Below are 22,636 nucleotides of genomic sequence, written 5' to 3'. Positions count from 1 at the left end.
CCTCACTTATAAAATGTTCACTTAATTCTTGTATAATTCTAATGTTAATGCCTCACTTATAAAATGTTCACTTAATTCTTGTATAATTCTAATGTTAATGCCTCACTTATAAAATGTTCACTTAATTCTTGTATAATTCTAATGTTAATGTCTCACTTATAAAATGTTCACTTAATTCTTGTATAATTCCAATGTTAATGCCTCACTTATAAAATGTTCACTTAATTCTTGTATAATTCTGTTGTTAATGGCTCACTTATAAAATGTTCACTTAATTCTTGTATAATTCTAATGTTAATGCCTCACTTATAAAATGTTAACTTAATTCTTGTATAATTCTATTGTTAATGGCTCACTTATAAAATGTTCACTTAATTCTTGTATAATTCTAATGTTAATGCCTCACTTATAAAATGTTCACTTAATTCTTGTATAATTCTAATGTTAATGCCTCACTTATAAAATGTTCACTTAATTCTTGTATAATTCTATTGTTAATGGCTCACTTATAAAATGTTCACTTAATTCTTGTATAATTCTGTTGTTAATGCCTCGCTTATAAAATGTTCACTTAATTCTTGTATAATTCTATTGCTAATGCCTCGCTTATAAAATGTTCACTTAATTCTTGTATAATTCTATTGCTAATGCCTCATTTATAAAATGTTCACTTAATTCTTGTATAATTCTATTGTTAATGGCTCACTAATAAAATGTTCACTTAATTATTGTATAATTCTAATGTTAATGCCTCACTTATAACATGTTCACTTAATTCTTGTATACTTATATTGTTAATGCCTCACTTATAAAATTTTCACTTTGAAAATGTGAACATATGCTATTGTTACAATGTACACTGCCCAGGCAATGCACCCCTGTGCAATGCACCTCCTAAACTAGTGTGAAATATATGCAGACAGGGCAGTCAGCTGAGTCCACTAAATTTAGTTGATTGCTAATCAAAGACAATTGGAAGGGCCAATTGGAAAGTTAGTTTCTGGTCTGGTCAGGGTGAGATGTTAAGTAAACAGACAATTTGGAGGAGGTTAAAGCTATGGCATAAGACAGCTGTACATTTTAGAATAATAGCAAGTATTTAAAAGTTTTTTTTCCTTGCTAAGTGAACAAAGCGGTTCTATGAATAGAGCTGTGCTGTAACCTAAATTGGCGGTTGTATGTGTCAGTTTTGGGAGACCTCCTAGCTCATATTTTGAAAACAGGCAGTTAACGTTTGAAAAGTCTTTTTCTGGAGCTTTTCTGTTCATTTACAGCGGGTGGGTTTTTTCACAAACAATATGACATAGCATTTTGATCACTTGAGAAACTTGGCTCCAAATTCGGATAATAAGAAAAAAGTTGTGAGTCGAATGCTAATAGATTGTAATCAACCCCTACATTACAATATAGTTATTTGTGTGTCAAAGACATTTTTAAAGTACTTAAAGGGATAGGAAAGTCAAAATTATACTTGCAGGATTCAGATAGAGCATGTCATTTTAAGACACTTTTAAATTCACTTCTATTTTCAAATGTGCTTTGTTCTCTTGGTATCCCTTGCTGAAAAGGAATACACACATATCCTACACCAGTGGGAGCTAGTTGCTGATTGGTGCTTGCACACGTTTGTCTCTTTTGATTGTCTAACTAGATGTGTTAAGCTAGCTCCAAGTAGTGCAATACTGTTCCTTCAGCAATGGATAACAAGAGAATTAAGCAAATTTGATAATAGAAGTAATTTGGAAAGTTGTTTGAAATTGTATGTTCAATCCAAACCATGAAAGAAAATTTTGGGGTTTCCTGTCCCTTTAAGTGTACCAGATGGAGAAATAAAAGCTGATAATAAAATTAGTAAATAACTTGCATGAATATTGTTATATTTATGTGGCTTTGTCTTTAAAGATGTTTTCAATAATTTTGGTTATAAATAAGAGATTTTTCTTTTTACATAGGATATACATAGCATGAATACATTTTAAATCACTCCTTCATAATACTGGCAGTTTTTTAAACATGCTTGATGTTGCTCACTCGAGTAGTAATTTGCTTTATTGCTAAATCTGAGTCTCCTTTTTGTATAATCACTTTAATGCACTGCCGAAAGCCTCTACAATTTTCTGATCTTTTAATTATCCAAACAATTTAACTGGAAATGAAACATTCATCAACATTAATTTGATTTTGAAACTATTTCATCCCTGCAAGTGTCAATTATAAGTAGCTGATATAAAAACTGAGTTTTGTCTTTCACACAAATGAGAGGAAAATGACACTTTAGGTATTTTTTTTATTAAAAGTACTTAATTTCTTAAAATAAAATGTTCACTTTTTAAAAGAAATTTAGGATATTTGTTTTACTTTAAAGGTACATGGAAGACAGCATACATCACACATGTGCACATGCACACACGCACACACGTGCACACACACACTACCCTAGCTTGAAAGGGTACCAATTTTCAATGAGGTGTCTTATGCCCCTTTAGCTAGCAGGTGATTGTAATACTCTGTGCTTTAAAATGGACCCTAGCCCTCCAAAACAAGCACTGCAGGGTGGAAGTGACCCCTTTCTATAAATAGGAGAAGCCACTTTTTTAAAGGAGGGGTCACATGCCCATGTAGTTATATGCTGATTACTATGGTAACAGTGAGACACGGCACATTTGCCCATTTACGGGCGCGCAATAAATTAGTGCTCAACTTGTAATCTAGCCCTTTATCTTTTGATTTTTCATTTGTATTCAGCAATATATGTACCAAATCCTAAATTTTGGTGTTTTGGGAAGTTGAATGTGGGACAATTGTGTTTGAAATATTTAGGAAATAATAATTCCCATACACTGAAAATGACAAAAAAATGCGTTCAATATTTCTGTGTTCTTTCATATTATGGTATTTCTGCAATCTAACGTTATTTTCTAAAACTTGTCCTTTTGGAAAACAAATGTTTTTTGTTTTTTTTTTGTAAATGCAATAAGCGATTAACAACTTAAAACATAGAGTAATGCCATGCCCATTTCTGGGCCACCAGAGCCTATTTTTAATCGTCCCTGGTACTAGGGATGGTGAATGTGTTTATATTCGAATTTGAATGTTAGAACAAATGTTATTGTAGAAATTCGATTTACATAATAAGTTGTTGTTGATAAGAACGGATATTACATTTATAAAACACAGTTGTAGACTAGAAATACTATTTTGAATTCAAATGCTACATTCGAATTCGAATGTAACATTTAAATAGTACATTTCTACAAAACAGTTGTAGACTAGAAATACTATTTCGAATTCGAATGTCACATTCGAATTTGAATGTGACATTCAAATTCGAATATTATGTTTATAAAACACAGTATCAGACTAGAAATACTATTTTGAAACGGAATGTTACATTCGAATTTGAATGTATCATTCAAATTCGAATATTACATTTATTAATCACAGTTGTAGACTAGAAATACTATTTCGAATTTGAATGTGGAATTCAAATTCAAATGTCACATTAAAATTCAAATATTATATTTAAAAAAAAAATTAGACTAGAAATACTAATTCAAATTCGAATGTGACATTTATTAAACACAGTTGTAGACTAGAAATACTGTTTCGAATTTGAATGTTACATTAAAATTTGAATATCACATTCGAATTTGAAATTAATGAATACCTTTTTTATTTTATTTTTTATAATAAAAAACATTGACCTGCCACTGCCTTCACTGATATCATGTGAGTGTGACATGATGCTTCACTAGTGTCTCTGACTACAGGGGTTAGTGTTTCTGTTTTACCCATTGGTGTTTATGTGTGTGTGTGCATGTGTGTGTGTATGTATGTGACTGTGTGTGTATTTATGCATGTATGCACGTGACTGTGTGTGAATTTATGCATGTATGTGTGTGTATGTTTGTGAAACCAGCAAATTACAGACCTTGTTACTACAGCATGGGGGGGCGGGGGGTAAGCAATGTCACTATACAGTACGGGGGGGCTGGACCATGTCACAGACTACTGTGGTCACTTTATAAAGTACTGGGGCTGGTAGGGTCAGGCCAGCCATCTCACTGGCAAATTACAGACTGTGTCACTAACTCACTATATACAGTACTGGTGGGTTAAACCGTGTCACTATATACTGTAATAGGGGGTCAGACCATCTCACAGACTGTGGGCACAGGGTACCTCCTTTTGCAGACATGTAATCTGATTCACATTTGTTTTTTTCTGTGTTGTAATGTAAAAAAAGAAAAAGTATATGTATCAAATTTACATTTTTTCGGGGGTAGGGGGGCCCTTCTTAGATTCTTGCACCTGTGGCCTGTGGTTTCTAGTTACGACTCTGGCCCTGGGCGAATGAGTCAATTACTGCTTACCCCCATCTTGTTTGAGTTGCAAAGTAACATATTTTGAAATTATATATATTATTTTTTTCTTCAGAAAATAATTCTCTCAATAAAATATAAAATCCAACCATCATATTTAATTAAAAGATACACATATCCTAAAAAGAATGGTCTATTAAAGGGACACTAAACACAACTTGTAAACTACATAATTGGAAAACTTAATATATATGAATATATATACCACCTCAATGGAAACTAGCCCTTAGTTGTCAAGGTTTGATTTTTAAATAGCGTCCCATATCAAATGCTGGTTTTCAAAAGCAATTTACTTTTAAATGCAACAGCAAAATTGACTAAAATGTTACTCTCTACAACCCCCTTTAAATGCAGGAAATTAAAAAAAAAATAATTTAGAATATATTGAGTTAGGACAATGTTAAGAAGAAAAAGTTTTGCCATATAATGAAACATGTCTGAAATGTATTAACATTGGGTTTATTTCAATCTACCTCCTAAGGTTTTTACATTTCAGACTATTGAAATTACTTAGAAAACTATTTTTTACCTGCTTTTTTCACTTCCCATGGAGAAAACCATTAGATACTTTTTATACAGACCCATAATCAAATCAAATGTGCTTATTCATTTTATTATTGAATTGCAATTTTTTGTTAACTTTCAAAGTCAAATAATGTCAGAGACTTTTCACAATATATTAACTCCTGTTTAATCTGTGGTCAGTCCACAACTCTATCAAAATGTTCAGGTAGTCTCTTAAAGCTTCTGGTAATTGTAAAGAAATCCTGACCCTTAGGTTTTGTATTTTGTTATTGAATTTTTCAAATTTAATCAGTGGAGGCTCTAGAACTTAATATTTCAGGTGCAAATTGGGGGGGCACTAACTACGGTGGTAAGGACACAGCACACATAATATACTGAGCCTGTTGCAGCTCAACAGGGGTACTACACGTATATAAAGGTGCATAGCACCCCCATAGACTCACTACTGGGTTCAATATTAATTCAATTAATAGATTCAGAAATTGACTGTTGTATTTATCTCTGATTAGTACTCTGTCCCAGCTACTTGCACCCTCTGTTCAGTGTTCTACCATAGATGTTAGAGCACACTCCACTAGAAAGTAGTTTGCAACTGCCAATGTGTGTAAATCTGCTTCTGACTTGGTAATTACCTTTGCTACTTAAAGGAACACTGAATCCAAATTTTTTCTTTCGGGGTTCAGATAAAGCATGCAATTTTAAGCAACTTTCTAATTTACTCATATTATCAATTTTTCTTTGTTCTCTTGCTTTCTTTATTTGAAAAAGAAGGCATCTAAGCTATTTTTTTGGTTCAGGACCATGGAAAGCACTTGTTTATTGGTGGATGAATTTATCCACCAATCAGCAAGAACAACCCAGGTTGTTCACCAAAAATGTTCCTGCATCTAAACTTACATTCTTGCATTTCAAATAAAGATACCAAGAGAATGAAGACAATTTGATAATAGGAAAAATTAGAAAGGTGCTTAAAATTGCATGCTCTGTCTGAATCCCAAAAGAAAAAAATTGGGTTCAGTGTCCCTTTAAAGGGATATTAAACACTAAGGGCTATTTTACAAGTGGAGCGCTAAATTATCGTGTGCCCGCAAACAGGTAAATTTCACCATTTGCAGGTGCGCGATAATTAATCAGCCATTACAAGTTGCTGGTTATAGCTTGTAGCAATTAGTGCTTATAATATAAACCAGAGATCAGATCTCTGGTTAATTTTATAATTGTGCCCCAAATGGCCCCAAAATACTGTCTAGTGTAGTTTATTTAACATAAAGATGGCAGCATCTTTATTTTTTAATAAATTTACTGCACTAGGCAGTATTTTGGGGTTACAATTGGTGGCAGTGGGGTGTTAGAAAAAAATCGGCACTGAAAAGTGCCTTTGCATTGCAGACAACTGTGTGTTCCCAGAAAATATATTGGTATATACATATATATTTATATTTGCTGCCATCCCTGCATGACTTACCCCTTTGCTGGCCCTGAAGTTCTGATGCCGTCTTTGATGGTATCAAAATGAGGCTCTTAAAGGAACCTATGGAAGCCCGCTCTTGTGAGTGCAATGCTTTCCAGCAATGCGAACGCGAGGTCGCGTCCTCATTGCTCAAAACTTGTAATAGCAGCACACATTAGCGTGCGATGGAATTACACAGTGGAGCGCAAATATCGCTTTAATCAAAGTGATATTTAGTGCTCCACTTGTAATCTGGCACTAAATACTGTATATTTTTTAAGCATAGTGCTGAGATTATTTCCTGCCTCCATCTAGTGATGGGTTCTGCCATGTTGAAATCTAGCTATCACTGCATTCCAGTGTTGATGTGTTTGCACATGTGCAGCAACTCTCCTTCAAATACATGCAGTATATCCTAGGTTCCAAAATAGCAACACTCATAATTAGAGGAAGGTTCTTGAAATGTATTGGGCGTTTAATGTCCCTTTAAAGGACCCCTCAATGCAGTAGAATTGCATAATTAACAAGTGCATAATAAAAAGACAATGATTTAACACCTACTCTGAATTTAAAAAAAACAGTAGATTTTTTTTTGACAAATTTATTTTTTCTCCTATTTTTCAGCCCCTTGTATCATGTGACAAACATCAGCTAATCACAGACTAGTATACGTACACCCTGTGAGCTTGTGCACAGAAAGTGTGTATATAACAAGGCTGAGCAATATTTAACGATGGAAGTAAATTGGAAAGTGTCTTAAAACTGCATGCTATTTCTGAATCATAAAAGTTTATTTTGACTTGCGTGTCCCTTTAAATGCTAGCATCTCTGCATGTCCTTGCCTGTGTAAGAAATTGTCTGTTTTCATTTTTCCTGCATCTTGGCTCCAACTCTATATTCCCCTCTGCCTGGACGCAGGTCTGTCTCCTACCTAATCTCTGGGTAGATTGTTTAAAGGGACACTGAACCCAAATTTTTTCTTTTGTAATTCAGAAAGAGAATGCAATTTTAAGCAACTTTCTAATTTACTCCTATTATCAATTTTTCTTCGTTCTCTTGCTATCGTTATTTGAAAAAGAAGGCATCTAAGCCTTTTTTTGGTTTCAGTACTCTGGACAGCACTTTTTTATTGGTGGATGAATTTATCCACCAATCAGCAAGGACAACCCAGGTTGTTCACCAAAAATGTGCCGGCATCTAAACTTACATTCTTGCATTTCAAATAAAGATATCAAGAGAATGAAGAAAATTTGATAATAGGAGTAAATTCGAAATTTGCTTAAAATTTCATGCTCAATCTGAATCACGAAATACAATTTTTGGGTACAGTGTCCCTTTAAGTGTCTCTTTATTACATGTTTGTTGCTGAACTCATCATCTTTACCTTCTTTGGTACTCACTTTGGTAGTGAACTTTCCTGAGTTTGTTTTATTTTTGTTTTACCGTGTCTTTTTCACTTTGGTTATCCCTACTTAGTTTTGATTTATCATTACTTACCAGGTCCTAGCTTCATATTTGGAAGCAAAGCATGGCTGTCTACTTGAAACTTTCAAATGCCCTGTCCATCCAATATCTGATGGATATTTTTTTTCAGATTATTTGTAACTTCCGCAAAAATGAACCATGTTTAATGAGCTTCCTAATGTATACGCAGCTCAACCATATTTTATTTTCCACTCCTTAAACCTCATATATCCAGATCTTTTCAATGTTCCTCCTCCTTTCTCTGTCTATATCAAGGGTGGGGAAGATTCCAATGTAGAATCTCTTCTAGGCTTTCTTAAACATTCAGGTATTCTTGAATATCATTCCAAGTGGAAAGCATTTGGGTTTGAAAGAGAATTCTTGACAGACAGCTACCAACATCCATTCCCATGGTCCAGTTTGAGCGGCCTTCCATAAGGCTTATCCCAGTTTTACTGGATGCACGCAAAAGCTATGGTTGAGAGAGAACACTGCCAGGATTTACCCTCAGCTGAGGGACTAGCAGTCATGTGTTATATAATACACATTAGTTTGTTATTATTCTCTAATTTATGTCTTTGTACCTGCTCCACCAGGGGTACATTTACCAGTCACTTTATTTTATTCCGATCTTCACTGTTGATGTGGCACACGACTTGCTCGCTATCATAAATCTTGGCATTTCTTCAGTGCTGCTGACATTAACTTAATATTTAACTTTGTCTCTGTTCTTCCAGTCCTATCTATTGTCTGATTTCCGGAAACAAGCCTGTACCTTTCCTTGTATTACATGTTATGTACTTCTAGTGCTGCCAATTATACGGATAGTGATATTTATGTGAAATATATATGATTACAAAAATAAACCAGCAGGTTTTGTATATACAATGAAAACGTTTAAAACTTGAAAGAAAAAATAGTATTTAACATCTAAAAATGTTATAAAAGCAGATTTTTAGAGTAAATTAGTTTTAAAAGTACCATATAAATGGCAATAACAAACACAAGCACTAAAAGAAATTAGTTGGTTTTCCTTGTTTTACGTTTCATGTTGCTTTTCTGTAAATTGCTGCACAAGACGAAGGCTCAGGGAGTAAAACTATGCTGGTAACACACTAGTGAAAGGAAAGCAGCAGTGATTAAGGGCTAGATTTGTCAAGCCCCTGCGGCAGCAAGTTCTTGTGAGAACTTGCTCGGCGCGATTTATCAAGCAGCGGTCACCAGACCGCTGCTTTCCTAACATCTTCGCCACCTCTATTGTGGCGAAATTAAATCTCCTCGGTCGAGTCCGACCGAGGAGATTGACAGCTCCTGCCCGTGCATGATTGGCTGTGCGCGGGCAGGGGGCGGGATTGCCCGCGAGCGCAAAATTGCGCTCGTGTGCAATGTTAATTACCTGCGGGTAATTTCGCCCCGCCACAGGCGAGCTGAGGCGTACAGGGGCGCGTATACGTTCCCCTGTACGCCTCAGCATTGATAAATCTAGCCCTTAAAGTAGAAGTAAGGGTTAAAGTAACATTCCAGCCAAAATTAGAATCCACATGGGTGCATTTCAGTTTTGAATAGAAGCATTTTTGTCATATACAGGTATTAGCAAAATTGCTTCTAATAAAAGCTATAGCTGTTTCAAAAGTGTATTTAAGTATGCACCGTGCATCAGCATTTTAAACACAGCACTTGCTCAGAGAGCTTAAAGGTGCTTTTATTATCTGGAAATGACTCAATTTGTTAATTGCTTACATGATACAAGCCCCGCAGGCGTTCTGAGCAACTGCAGTATTTAAAATGCTGGTGCACTGACAAAATCCAAATATGCTTCACATGCACGTGCAGAGAAAAATGTTAACACTAAAACAGTGATAACTTTTACTATAAGCATTTTTGCCAATACATGTATATTGCAAATATGTTTGTATTTAAAGATGTAATTCAACTATGTGTATTTAAATTTTGACCGGAATGTTCCTTTAACCCCTTAACGACCAAGGACGTACGCCACACGTCCTCAAAAAAAAGTCAGTTAATGACCGAGGACGTGTGGCGTACGTCCTTGGTCTGGAAAGCAGCTTGAAGCGATCCTGCTCGCTTCCAGCTGCTTTCCGGTTATTGCAGTGATGCCTCGATATGGAGGCATCCTGCAATAACCCCCCTTGGCCATCCGATGCAGAGAGAGCCACTCTGTGGCCCTCTCTGCACCGGACATCGATGGCCGGTATCGTTGGTGGGTGGGAGCTTACGTGGGAGGCGGGTGGCGGCCATCGGTGCGCTATGTGGAGTGGAGGGGGGCGGGATCGGGGGCGGGAGCTACGGGGGCGCGCACGGGAGCGCGCGCGTGCACGGGGGTGGTGGGCGGGCGCGTGCACGGGGCGGGAGCGGGTGGGAACCGCTACACTACAGAAAAAAAAAAGTTAAAAAGTTGAAAAAAAACAAACACTAAAATGCAATCTAAGGGTCCTGGAAGGGGTTGGGGGTTGGTCTCGGTGGGGGGGGGAAAGCTACACTACAGAAAAGGGAATTAAAAAAAAAAAAAGGCACATTTTGTTACAAAACTGGGTACTGGCAGACAGCTGCCAGTACCCAAGATGGCGCCCATTATTGCAGAGGGGAAGGGTTAGAGAGCAGTTTGGTGGGGGATCAGTGAGGTTGGGGTCTAAGGGGGGATCCTACACATCAGCATATGTAAATATGCTTTTTTTTTTAAAAAAAAAAAAAGGGCCAAATACCTTTTATTTTAGTACTGGCAGAGTTTCTGCCAGTACTTAAGATGGCGGGGACAATTGTGGGGTGGGGGAGGGAAGAGAGCTGTTTGGGAGGGATCAGGGGGTCTGATGTTTCAGGTGGGAGGCTGAGCTCTACACTAAAGCTAAAATTAACCCTGCAAGCTCCCTACAAGCTACATAATTAACCCCTTCACTGCTAGCCATAATACACGTGTGATGCGCAGCGGCATTTAGAGGCCTTCTAATTACCAAAAAGCAATGCCAAAGCCATATATGTCTGCTATTTCTGAACAAAGGGGATCCCAGAAAAGCATTTACAACCATTTGTGCCATAATTGCATAAGCTGTTTGTAAATAATTTCAGTGAGAAACCTAAAATTGAGAAAAAATTAACGTTTTTTTTAATTTGATCGCATTTAGCGGTGAAATGGTGGCATGAAATATACCAAAATTGGCCTAGATCAATACTTGGGGTTGTCTACTACACTACACTAAAGCTAAAACTACCCCAAAAAGCTCCCTACATGCTCCCTAATTAACCCCTTCACTGCTGGGCATAATACACGTGTGGTGCGCAGTGGCATTTAGCGGCCTTCTAATTACCAAAAAGCAACACCAAAGTCATATATATCTGCTATTTCTGAACAAAGGGGATCCCAGAGAAGAATTTACAGCCATTTGTGCCATAATTGCACAAGCTGTTTGTAAATAATTTAAGTTAGAAACCAAAAGTTTGTGAAAAAATTTGTGAAAAGTGAACGATTTTTTCTATTTGATTGCATTTGGCGGTGAAATGGTGGCATGAAATATACCAAAATGGGCCTAGATCAATACTTTGGGTTGTCTACTAAAAAAAAATATATACATGTCAAGGGATATTCAGGGATTCCTGAACGATATCAGTGCTCTAATGTAACTATCGCTAATTTTGAAAAGAAATGGTTTGGAAATAGCAAAGTGCTACTTGTATTTATGACCCTATAGTTTAAAAAAAAAGCAAAGAACATGTAAACATTGGGTATTTCTAAACTCAGGACAACATTTAGAAACTATTTAGCACGGGTGTTTTTTGGTGGTTGTAGATGTGTAACAGATTTTGGGGGTCAAAGTTAGAAAAAGTGTGTTTTTTTCCATTTTTTCCTCATATTTTATAATTTTTTTTATAGTAAATTATAAGATATGATGAAAATAATGGTATCTTTAGAAAGTCCATTTAATGGCGAGAAAAACGGTATATAATATGTGTGGGTACAGTAAATGAATAAAGAAGAAAATTACAGCTAAACACAAACACCGCAAAAATGTAAAAATAGCCTTGGTCCCAAACGGACAGAAAATGGAAAAGTGATGTGGTCATTAAGGGGTTAATCGCCCAAATTCAGTGCAGCTTGAACAGAGCTAGAGAAGGCCAATTATCAATCATTGCCTCTTTATACCAGAATATCACTGATTTGTGTTGTTTTTTTCTTTGAAATACAATAACTGTCATTGTAAATTGGTGCTGCTTTTAAGTTTAAATCTTTAGGATCAATACTTTCTTAATATAGCAGAATTACTTCTCAAAGCTCAAAGGGAAGTTCTTCTTTTATAATTTCTTCAAATATGTCTTGCTTTGCAATAAAGCTATAAGGGTTATCATCCTGGAGATTTTTTATTGAAATTGCAGTAACAACCCTATTTTATTGTTCAGAAGAAACAAAGGCAGTTTGAAGACAGCTATATAATAATCTGTTATAATCTTCACCTTATATTATAGTTCTTAATAAGTCAACCTGGAGTAGTATTTTCATTACAATATACAGTTTACAATTTTCTCTTAGACATTATAGATTTTTAAATTGTAAGGATAAATCTTTTTTCTGACACTTATTAATTAATGACTGAATAGTGTATTTAATTGGCCTAGATTCAATAAAACCCCATCATCAAACTAATATCCTGTGGAAAAAACTTACCACAACATCACAATTTGAAACCTGCAAGATTCAAAGAAGTCTGTACAAACCCTTGTCACATTCATGTTTTGTAATTTCATCTCCATTATAATCAATGAAACTTATTTTTAACTGTTCACTTCTTGTCACATAGAACCAGTTACTGTTAATTCTACTGACATCACAAAATCTCACAATCTTTAAAAATAGTGAGACACGCACCTTAGACAAGATACTAAGCAAGCGCAATAGAGCCATTGTTAATTCTGTATACTCGGCCAAGTTTTAGATGAAACTCCCTGCTAATCTCCCTGGAACATCTATGATAAGCCCTTGTCAGAGCCTGGTTCTGTGTGGGAGGTTTCTGAGGTGCCTCTTATAAATATGCTAAACATTTACAGTATTACAAGTCTGTATGGGGTACTTAATTTATCTATAGTTGTAAATGGCAGGAACGCCCATCAATATTAGTTGAAAGGGGTTAAATACATTTCTATTATGATCTAACCTTTACAATGAGGTCCCTCGGCAACCTCATAAGCATCTATGAATCTAGCCCATTTTAACACTGTGCATACAAAGAGAGAAGCACTCTACCAGGAATGAACAACATCTCAGTAGCTTGTTCTGTGGCGAATTACCACCTAGGAGCAGCCTCTTTTAGCCCAGTTGTGCTTTTCACAAAGGAAAACTTTCCTGAAGTATATCAGTCTGATCCCGCCAAGTAAGGTCAGTCCAGCCCGAAATACCAGGCAATTCTCATTTGAACAAGGAACATGACAACCCCAGACGATCATTTCGGCCTTCAGTGTGCCTCGTCAGTGAGGTGCAGCCATATTCCTCTAAGCACACTATGTAAGCGCTATCCAGTAACTTACCCTCTGGCTCTGACCTCAGCTTTCTTCAGGTTCTGGCTTCGGGCACAACCTCTATTAGCACAGTCCAGCCCCGAAATACCAGGCAATTCTCATTTGAACAAGGAACATGGCAACCCCAGACGATCATTTCGGCCTTCAGTGTGCCTCGTCAGTGAGGTGCAGCCATATTCCTCTAAGCACACGATGTAAGCGCTATCCAGTAACTTACCCTCTGGCTCTGACCTCAGCTTTCTTCAGGTGCTGGCTTCGGGCACAACCTTTATTAGCACTCATGCCAACTTCCCCTCTAGACATGTCCCATCCCAGGTTTCCTGGTTGAGGGGTACGTAAGAGAGTGCTTTATACTTGCAAGTGGCTTCCTGCTCAGCAACCTCTCAGGTAAAAATCTTATACACTCTATTAACATTACTCATTATGTTTAATAATAGAGACTCCCTTGGGAGTAGCTGCTATTCTGTTAACATCTCTCAAGCTGTAGCTAAAAATATTTCCTTTTTGTAAAATGTTGGTTAAGATGGATTTGCTATTAAAAAAATGTGATTAATACTTTTTAACGGTCCTGCTCAGCTCCGCGCCGCTACAGCTCTGCGCCACTGGGATGAAGATGTCGCCGCCTTGATGAAGATGGATGTCTGGACTTCAGGAACTGTGAGTACATTTTTTTGGATTAGTGTTAGTTTTTTTTTGGTGGTGTTTTTTTTTTCTAGATTAGGGTTTTTGTATTTTTTAATGGGCACTATTTTTAAGGGCAATGCCCATACAAATACCCCTTTAGGGGCAATGGGTAGCTTATGTTTTTTTTAGACTTAGTTTTTTTTTTGGGGGGGGGTTGGTTGGGTGGGGGTTTTTACTGTTAGGGGGTTAATTTTTTAATGTAAAAGAGCTGTTTAACTTAGGGCAATGCCCTACAAAGGGCCCTTTTAATTTTAAGGGCTATTGGTAGTTTATTGTTAGATTAGGGGGGCTTATTTTGGGGTGTCTTTTTTGTTTCTATAGGGGTATTAGATTAGGTTTAATTTTATTATTTTGGATAATTTCTTTTAATTTTTTTGTAATCATACGGCTAGATTACAAGTTTTGCATTAGCCTTAAAAAGCAGCGTTGAGAGGTCCCAACGCTGCTTTTTTCCTAACGCTGGTATTACGAGTCTTGCAGGTACAGGTGTACCACTCACTTTTTTTCCGCGACTCGAACATACCCCAAATCCACTTACGTCAATTGTGTATCCTATCTTTTCAATGGGATTTGCCTAACGCCGGTATTATGAGTCTTGGAAAAAGTGAGCGGTAGACCCTCTCCTGTCAAGAGTCAAGACTTCTACCGCATTTAAAAGTCAGTAGTTAAGAGTTTTATGGGCTAACGCCGTAACATAAAACTCTTAACTAAAGTGCTAAAAAGTACACTAACACCCATAAACTACCTATTAACCACTAAACCGAGGCCCCCCCCCCCCACATCGCAAACACTTAAATAAAATTTTTAACCCCTAATCTGCCGACTGGACATCGCCGCCACTTTAATAAATATATTAAACCCTAAACCACCGCACTCCCGCCTTGCAAACATTAGTTACATTTTATTAACCCCTAATCTGCTGTCCCTAACATCGCAGACACATACCTACATTTATTAACCCCTAATCTGCCGCCCACAACGTCGCTGCAACTATATTAAATGTATTAACCCCTAAACCTAAGTCTAACCCTAACCCTAACACCCCTAACTTAAATATAATTTAAAATAATCTAAATAAAATAACTTTAATTAACTACATTATTCCTATTTAAAACTAAATACCTATAAAATAAATCCTAAACTAGCTACAATATAACTGATAGCTAGCTTAGGGTTTATTTTTATTTTGCAGGCAACTTTGTATTTATTTTAACTAGGCACAATAGTTATTAAATAGTTATTAACTATTTAATAGCTACCTAGCTAAACTAAACACAAATTTACCTGTAAAATAAAAATAAACCTAAGTTACAATTACACCTAACACTACACTATAATTAAATTAATTCCCTAAACTAACTACAATTAAATACAATTATCTAAATTGTATGGGTAGGTTTTAGAGTAGGGTTGGGTGTGTGGGTGGTGGGTTTTAATGTTGGGGGGTATTGTATTCTTTTTTACAGTTAAAAGAGCTGATTACTTTGGGGCAATGCCCCGCAAAAAGCCCTTTTAAGGGCTATTTGTAATTTAGTATAGGGTAGGAATTTTTATTATTTTGGGGGGCTTTTTTATTTTATTAGGGGGATTAGATTAGGTGTAATTAGTTTAAAAAAATTGTAATTATTTTATTATTTTCTGTAATTTGGTGTTTTTTTTTCTTGTAATTTAGATAATTGTATTTAATTGTATTTAATTGTAGTTAGTTTAGGGAATTAATTTAATTATAGTGTAGTGTTAGGTGTAATTGTAACTTAGGTTAATTTTTATTTTACAGGTAAATTTGTCTTTATTTTAGCTAGGTATCTATTAAATAGTTAATAACTATTTAATAACTATTGTACCTAGCTAAAATAAATACAACGTTGCCTGTAAAATAAAAATAAACCCTAAGCTAGCTACAATGTAACTATTAGTTATATTGTAGCTAGTTTAGGGTTTATTTTATAGGTAAGTATTTAGTTTTAAATAGGAATAATGTAGGTAATGATAGGAATATTTATTTAGATTTATTTAAATTATATTTAAGTTAGGGGGTGTTAGGGTTAGGGTTAGACTTAGGTTTAGGGGTTAATATATATATTATAGTGGCAGCGACGTTGGCGGCGGCAGATTAGGGGTTAATAAGTGTAGTTAGGTGGCAGCGACATTGGGGGCGGAAGAGTAGGGGTTAATAAATAAAATATAGGGTTCAGCGATGTTGGGGGGCAGCAGATTAGGGGTTCATAAGTATAATGTAGGTGGCGGTGTCCGGAGCGGCAGATTAAGGGTTAATAATATAAAGCAGGTGTCGGCGATGTTGGGGATGGCAGATTAGGGGTTAATAAGTGTAAGATTAGGGGTGTTTAGACTTGGGGTTCATGTTAGGGTGTTAGGTGTAAACGTAAATTTTCTTTCCCCATTGGAATCAATGGGGCTGCGTTAGGAGCTGAATGCTGCTTTTTTGCAGGTGTTAGGTTTTTTCAGCCGAATCTGCCCCATTGATTCCTATGGGGAAATCATGCACGAGCATGTCTAGCCAGCTCACCGCTACTGTGAGCAGCGCTGGTATTGAGGTGAGATGTGGAGCAAACTTTTGCTCTTCGCTCACTTTTCTGCGGCTAACGTCGGGTTTGAAAAGACCCGTAATACCAGCGTTGTCTGTAGGTGAGCGGTGAGCTGAAACTGCTCGTTAGCCCCGCATGCCTTACCGACAAAAACTCGTAATCTCGCCGTTATTTTTTTTTTTTAATTTTAGTGTTTGTTTTTTTAAATTTTAGATTTTTTTTTATTTTTTCGTAGTGTTAGGATTTTTAATTTTGTAACTTAGGTTTTTTATTTTTCGTTTATTTTAGTTTTTTAAAATAGTTATGTTAGGTTAATTTATATTTAAAGCTTAGGTTTTTTTTTATTTCACAGGTCTAGTTTTTATTTCATTTAAGGTAGTTAGTATATTGTGACTTTTATTTAAAGTTAAGCGTTGTTAGGTTTTGGGGTTAATAGTTTAATTTAGTGTGTCGTAATATGAGGGGCTGGCAGTTTAGCGGTTAATAGGTTTAGCTTAGTATTTGCGATGTGGGGGGCGGCGGTTTAGGTGTTAATAGGTTTATTATAGTAGTTGCGAAGTGAGAGGTCGGCAATTTTGGATTAATTATTATTATTATTATTAATTTATAAAACACCAACAGATTCTGCAACACTGCCCATGGGTACAGGGATACAAGTACAATGGAGAAACAATACAATAAAAGACAACATTTTACAGACAAATACAGGGGGGAATTGAGGGCCCTATTCCGGTGGGAACTTACTAGATGGGTAGGAAGATGGGAAACAGGAGGTGGGGACTGCAAAGGTGAGAATGATATTAGTGAGGAGATAGATGGAGGCAACTGTTAGGTAAGTGAAGTTCATTTGTTAATGAGTCGAGTGATAAGCTTCCCTGAACAAAAAGGTCTTTAGGGAGCGTTTAAAAAAGGAGAGGTTAGGGGAGAGTCTGAAAGCTTGAGGAAGTGCATTCCATGGGTTGGTGCCACACAAGAGAAGTTGTGTAGTCTAGCATGAGAGTAGGTGATGGTAGAGGAGGCAAGGAGGTCATTGTTTGAGTTTAAGGGGTGGGATGGAGTATATTTGTTGATGAGTGAGGACAGGTAGGGTGGGGCAGCATTGGTGAGGGCTTTGTAGGTCAGGGTGAGAATTTTGAATTTAATTCTGCTGTGAATGGGGAGCCAGTGAAGGGACTCACAGAGAGGTGCAGCAGAAACGTATGCCGAGAGAGGTGGATTAGCCTGGCAGATGCATTTAGAATGGACTGAAGGGGAGAGAGGCGGGAGAGAGGGAAGCCAGTTAGCAAGTTATTACAGTAGTCAAGTCGGGAAATTACCAAAGAGTGGATTAGCAGTTTAGTAGTTTCATCACTCAGAAACGTACCAATTTTAAAGATATTGCATAGGTGGTTGCGGCAGGATGAAGAGAGCAATTGGATTTTTTGTATGAAGGACAGATTTAAATCAAGTGTGATTCCAAGGCAGTGGACTTGGGGTGATGGGGAGATAGTGGTGCCGCCAACAGTGATGAAAAAATTAGAAACTGGAGTAGAGTTAGAGGGGGGATTAGAAGTAGTTTGGTCTTGGACATGTTTATTTTTAGGTGGTGAGACGCCATCCAGGAGGAAATACCAGATAAGCAGTCGCTGATGTGAGAATTGACAGAAGGAGTGAGTGTAGGGGTGGAAAGATCGATCTGGGTATCATCAGCATAGAGGTGATAATTGAAGCCATAGCTGTTGATAAGTTTACCCAGTGAAGAAGCTTAAATAGAGAAGAGTAGAGGACCCAGGACAGAGCCTTGAGGTACTCCAACAGACAGAGGCAATGGAGAGGAGGAGTCACCAGCAAAAAAGACGGAGAATGATCTGTTAGAGAGATAAGAGTGAATCCAGTAGAGGACAGTGTCACAGAGCCCAAGAGAGCTGAGAGTTCATAGGAGAAGGGGATGGTCAACAGTGTCAAAGGCAGCAGAGAGATCAAGTAAGATGAGTATAGAGTAAAAGCCTTTGTTTTTAGTAGAAATGAGATTGTTAGTGACCTTGGTGAGGGTAGTCTCAGTTAAGTGTTGGGGACAGAAGCCAGATTGCAGGGGGTCGAGCAGTGAGTTGGAGGACAGGAAGTGGGTTAGGCGATCGAAAACTATTTTTTCAAGCAATTTTTTCAAGATTTTTGAAGCTAGCGGGAGCAGTGATATGGTGCAGTAGTTTTCAGGAGAGTTAGGGTCAAGGGAGGATTTTTTTGAGAGTGGTGGTGACCTTTGCATGTTTGAGGCAGGGAATAAGGCGGTAGAAAGGGATATGTTGAATACGTGGGTAAGAGCTGGAGCGAGGGTGGGAGACAGAGAAGGTATTAGATGTGAATGAATAGGGTCAAGTGGGCAGGTAGTGAGGTGTGAGGAAGACAATAGGGAAGTCACTTCACTCTCAGTGGTTGGGAGAAGGGTGCAGAGAGCGACAGAGGGGGGTGACTGTGAGCAAAGTTGGGAGATTGAAGGCTTGTGTTGGGATGTTTCTTCGGATGGTAAGTGTTTTATTAAAAAAGAAGTCAGCCAGATCTTCGCTCTGAACGCAGATGAAGGGGGTGGTGCAGGTGGGTAGAGAAGAGAGTTGAAAATGGAGAAGGGTCTTTTAGGGTTTGAGGAGTGAGTGGATATAAGAGAAGAGAAGAAGCTTTGCTTAGCTAAGTGAATGGCAGAGGTGTAAGAATAAAGGATGAACTTATAGTGTATGAAATCAGGTTCATAGCGGGATTTCCCCCAGACACGTTCAGCAGTGCGGGTGCATTTTTGTAGGTGGCGTGTTTGCTGGGAATGCCAGGGCTGATGCTGATGATGTGGGTCTTTGCAAAGTTGGGTTGGAGCGAGAGTGTCAAGTGCAGAGGAGAGAGTATTGTTATAGTGGGTTATGGCAAGGTCAGGGCAGGATATCGTGGAAGTGTGGGGAAGGTGTATTTGAATAAGGTTGGAGAGTTGGTGAGGGTCTACAGTGTTCAGATTTCTACAGGTGCAGGGGCGAGGGGGGAAGTAGGTTTAGCCTGTATATTAAGATTAAAGGTGAGCAGGTGGTGGTCTGAGATGTGAAATGGGCAACAGGCAACATCTGGGAGAGAGCAGAGATAGGAGAATACCAGATCAATAGAGTCCGTGGTGGGTACGGAATAGAGTGGATTGTGAAAGGCTGAAGGACTTAGTGAGTGAGAGAAGTTTAGAGGCAGCAGGGGCAGATGGGTTGTCAATGGGGATGTTCAAGTCCCCAGAATTAGAGTAGGTGTATTTGTAGAAAGAAAGTAAGGAAGCCAGGCAGCAAAGTTGTCAAGGAATTGGGAGGTTGGTCCAGGGGGGCGATAGATAGCTGCCACTCTGAGAGAGAGGGGGGAGAACAGGCGAATCCAGTGGACTTCAAAGGAAGAAAAGGAGATAGATGGAAATGGAGATAGGTACTGATAGGAGCAGGAGGGGGAGAGTAAGATGCCAACACTGCCACCGTGTCTCTCACCTGACCTAGGTGTGTGGCTAAAGTGAAGACAGCCATGTGTTAATAGACTTATTTAGTGTTGGCGATGTGGGGGGCCAGTGGTTTAGCGGTTAATACTTTATTTTAGTGTTGGCTACGTGGTTGGGCAGTGGATTAGTGTAATGCTTGTGGGATATTCCACTATCAGACCTAACTCGAACAGTAGTCTTCTTATCCCGGCGTCGAGCTGGAATGATAGTGAATATCCTAGAGCAGAGAAAGTTAAAGTTCGCAAAAGAGTTAAGCAGTACTTACAATAGGCAGGGTAGTCTTTAGCGGCAACAGGCAGGGAATAAGCGGCTAGGTTATTCAAGGGAAAACCGCTTGAATGACTGATGACCAACAGGATAGCCTTTAACGGCAACAGGTAGAGAAAACAGCAGTCCATGGGTAAACCACTAAAATGGTCAGGCAGGCAGAGTTCGGCAACAGTAAGCCAGTCCAAAGGTTTAAGAGATAAACAGGTAGAGAGGTCAGGCAGGCAAAGTTCAGCAATTGAATAGCAATCCAGTACTTCAGGGGTTAAGCAAGCAGAGTAGTCAGACAGGCAGAGTTCTTAAACAGAGAAGCAATCCGGTACTTCAGGAGTTAAGCAAGTAAAGTAGTCAGGCAGGCAGAGTTCTTTCACAGAGAGGCAATCCAGTACTTTGGGGTTAAGCAAGTAGAGCAGTCAGGCAGGCAGAGTTCATAACAGAGAGGCAATCCAGTACTTTAGGGGTTAAGCAAGCAGAGTAGTCAGGCAGGCAGAGTTCATAACAGAGAGACAATCAGAACTTGAGGGGTTAAGCTAGTAGAGTAGTCAGGCAGGCAGAGTTCATAAACAAAAGACAATCCAGTAATCAGCAATCTATCACACCCAGGAGCACACAAAGTAACACCTATACTTGGGCAGTGATAGATTGCTAAAACGCTACTTACATAGGCGCAGGATTCGCGCCACAAGGAAACCCAACCAGCTTTACAGAGGAGAGTGTGCGGCTATTACGTCACCGCCGCACGCAACAGGAGCAGCCGTGCCCCTAGCAATGGCTAGAGAGGAGCGGTGTGACATAGCCCCCCTCTCAAGGGTTTCCTCCGGGAACCAGAGTCGGCTTCAAAGGATGAGCAGCATGGAATCTGGAGACCAAAGATGGAGCATGCACATCACGGGCAGGAACCCAGGAATGATCCGCCACAGAGTAGCCCTTCCAATGTATAAGATATTGCAGTTGTCTGCGCTTGTATCTGGAGTCCAGGATCTAAGCAACCTCATATTCAGGGTCACCATGGACCAGGAGCAGAGGAGGAGCTCTGAGTCGGGTAAATCTATTCTTGATGTAAGGCTTGAGTAGTGAGATATGGAAGACTGTGTGTATGCGCAGGGTTCTGGGCAAGGCCACTCTGTAGGCACAAGGAGACAGTCTTTTTAGGACTTTGTAAGGACCGATAAACCTAGGCCTAATTTGCGACAGGGTTCACGTAGACGAATGTGTCGAGTAGAGACCCAAACACATTCACCTACCAGGATGGCACGTACAGAGGCTCTATGATGGCCAGCAAACTTCTTGTATCTAGAGACAGCTGAACATAACTGAGAGCGAATACATTGCCAGTGAGTGGTGAGTTTGGTAACGTGTCGGTCTGCAGCATGATCCCCTGTGGACTGAGCAGAAAGAGGGAAGACACGAGGTTGATACCCTGCTGCAGCTTGAAATGGAGAACATCGTAGAGAAGAGTGCCAATGAGTGTTTCTCACCAGCTCAGCTAGGGGTAGCAACTCAGACCAATTGGTATGGAGAGAATTGACAAAGGCTCTAAGGTAGGCCTTGAGATCATGGTTTACTCTCTCAGTCCATTGGTCTGAGGGTGGTAGCTAGAAGACAAGGAAACAATGGTTCCAATCAATTTACAAAAGGCTCTCCAAAAAGTAGAAATGAATTGTGGACCTTTGTCAGAAACAATATTCATGGGAATGCCATGAAGTCGTACCACATGCAAGAGAAAAAGAGATGATAAGTCTTGGACAGAAGGCAGTTTCTTAAGGGGAACAAAATAAGCCAGTCTGGAAAAAACAATCCACCACAACCCAAATAACTGTATGGTGGTCAGAAGGTGGAAGGTCCACAATGAAGTCCATTGTTATGTGTGTCCATGGTTGTTTGGGAATGGACAATGGTTGGAGCAAACCAGGAGGCAAGGATCAGGGAATTTTGTTGGCAGCACAAGTCGTGCAGGCTTTCACATAATCCTGAGCATCAGACTTCATAGTAGGCCACCCTACATGTTGGGAAAGATGCTTAAAAGTCCTTGTCAAACCAGGATGTCCTCAGAGTTTACTATCATGAGCGCAGGATAGCACAGGACTTGCGGTAATAATTGGAGAACCCCAAGAATCTCTGTAATTCCTATAACGATGTAGGTTGAGGCCATTCCAAAACTGCGATGAGTTAAGCAGGATCCATGGCAAAAACTTCTTTCGAGATGACATAACCAAGGAACTGGATCTGAACTTGGTCAAACTCACATTTTTCTAGTTTGGCTACCAAGGAATTGTCTCTGAGACATTGAAGAACCTGTCTCACATGTTTA

This window comes from Bombina bombina, chromosome 2 (genome assembly GCF_027579735.1).
Source record: "Bombina bombina isolate aBomBom1 chromosome 2, aBomBom1.pri, whole genome shotgun sequence".
NCBI lineage: Eukaryota > Metazoa > Chordata > Amphibia > Anura > Bombinatoridae > Bombina > Bombina bombina.
Note: the sequence above shows the minus strand (reverse complement) of the source record.